This window comes from Hevea brasiliensis, chromosome 10 (assembly GCF_030052815.1).
Source record: "Hevea brasiliensis isolate MT/VB/25A 57/8 chromosome 10, ASM3005281v1, whole genome shotgun sequence".
Lineage (NCBI taxonomy): Eukaryota > Viridiplantae > Streptophyta > Magnoliopsida > Malpighiales > Euphorbiaceae > Hevea > Hevea brasiliensis.
This window is the reverse complement of record NC_079502.1, coordinates 4,395,335-4,397,834: the sequence shown is the minus strand read 5'-3', so window position 1 is coordinate 4,397,834 and position 2,500 is coordinate 4,395,335.

Here is a 2,500-nt window from a genome sequence, read left to right as displayed (position 1 = left end):
AATTCATTAAAATTTCTTTTTCTTTTTAAATGTGAGACTTATGATATATTACAAATCATTTTTTTTCAAAAGAAATATATATTTGACAAACATTTAATTTGGATAAATAATTTCAGCATGAATTTAAAAATTTTGAGTAATTATATATATTTTTATTATATTAGAATATTTTCTCTCATATCTCGCTCACCATACAATTCAATTATGTAAATCTCGTATCTATTTTTTTATTTTTTTATTATGATTGTACGATTATATACCTTAGATTTATGCGTTAAAAATTATTCTATTAATATTGATATTGATATTTATTTATTTTTTTATTAATTTATTGTATAGATAGACATGATACTAAAAATATTTATTATAAGATAATAATTTATTAAAAAATTATTTTAAAATGGTGTAACTAATAAATAATATAATATTAGATGAAATTGTAATATTATAAAAGAAATTAGACAAATAATCCAAATATATCAATTATGTAAAATATTAATATTCTGATTTAATTTTTTCATAAAAAAGGAATGAAATCCATATGAGCAATTGAGAATTTACTGGCGAATATATGAAAATTACAGGGGGGGCCATTAATAGCGGACCCCACAAGAATCCAACTGAAAGGGCCCACACCACTCAAAGAGCGTGGAAAAGTTGAGTCAGTTGCATCAATCACGTATCTTGTATGGCTTCCCTATTCCATTTCCTTAGACGACGTGTCGTTTGCAGCCTGTTTTGAACCACAAGCACCAGTAGTTTTTTAAAAAACTAGATTCGTTTGTGTCATTGTCGCCAAATCGCAGTTGTAAAACTAGGAATGGGTAGAAGTTTAGACTCGAGTGGAAACTTCTCCATCAAAAAGTGGAGCAGAGCAGACAGATTTTCTTAGAAGAAATTTATTTTAATTTTAATTTATTAATATATAATATAAATTTATTTATTAAAAATAAAATATAATTAAAAATATAAATTTTAGATATTATTTTAATAATATATTTATAAATTTAATTGTAAGAAAATGTATATTTTTTTATATGATTAATTTTAATTAGATTTGAATATGAGATGTTACTATTTTGGAAATGAATTAAATGCCATTAAATTAAATTAAAACTTATTGATTTGAGAACATTTATTTTCAAGTTAAATTTTAATTATTTTATTGTTATAACCTTATAAAATTAGATATTATTAATATAATTTAGCCTATCTTGCATGACTTCCAATTGTCATTAGCGAAGAGTGCGTATCATTTACATTTGTAATTTGCCAGCAAGGATGATTATCATCTCATTAATACTAGAGACATTATTTGCCTCTCAAATTAATAGGGTACCCCACAAGAATCTCAAAGGATTGTAAGTGACAAGGAAGAGTTTAATTACAATGGCATGCATGACTTTCATTCGCCAATACTTATTAAGCCCACTTTTGCATTGAATTTTAAAGTTGGAACTATTTTTCTGAATAAAAGAATTATTTTAAATATTATTTAAAAAAATAATATAAAAAAAATTATTTTATTATTTTAATATTTTTATAATTAAAATTAATTAAATTTAATTTTTAATTATTTTTTAATACTCTTTAATTAGTATATTTAAAAAAATAATTTTTTCAATAATAATTTTAATAGTAATATCAAATAGGCCCTTAATATGCGTAATTTGCACTAATTCAATTTGGCAATAAAGATAATATTTTTCTCAAAAGCTCATACTACTATTGAAATTGTTGTTATTAGAATTGTTGTTGAAAAAATATTTTTAAAAAATTTAAAAATTAATTTAATTATAGTAATTTTAAAATAATATTTTCTAAAAACAATGGAATTCTCGATCTTTAAGGGGTCTTGAGTTTTATATATATAGGGGAAAGAGAAAGGGTATTTTTTATGAATTAGAATTCTTTCATTTTTTTAGATGGAATTAGAATTCCTTAATTCAAACAATCAGGAAGCTTTGAATAAAAAAAAAAAAAGCCAATGATTATTTCACCTTTTGATTTTTCTTCAATAATTAATTCGATTTCTTATTAGTGCATGAATTAATTAGGGTTCTTAATTAGTGCATCTCAAGATAATTTTATATGCTTTTTAAATGCCTCTTTTGAAATAAATTATTTATAAAAAAATTAATTAAATTCTCATACAATCATCTTGATTTTTATTTTTTAAAAAAATTAAAATATTAAATTATTTCATTCAAAATATAGAATTAATAAAAGAATAATTAATTGAATTAAATTCTTATAAAAATTTTAATTTCCAAACAAGAAAAAAAAATATAATTCAAATGAAATTATAAATTTAACGCTTTTTCTAATAATTGATATAATTTACTCTAATTAATTTGATAAGATTTACAATATACATTTAAAAATAATTGATTTTTAAAACTATTTAAAAACAAATTTAATCTTAATCTATATATTATATAAAGCAGAAACATATTCCCACTCTTTTATAATATTGCCATATGACATATTTTATTATATG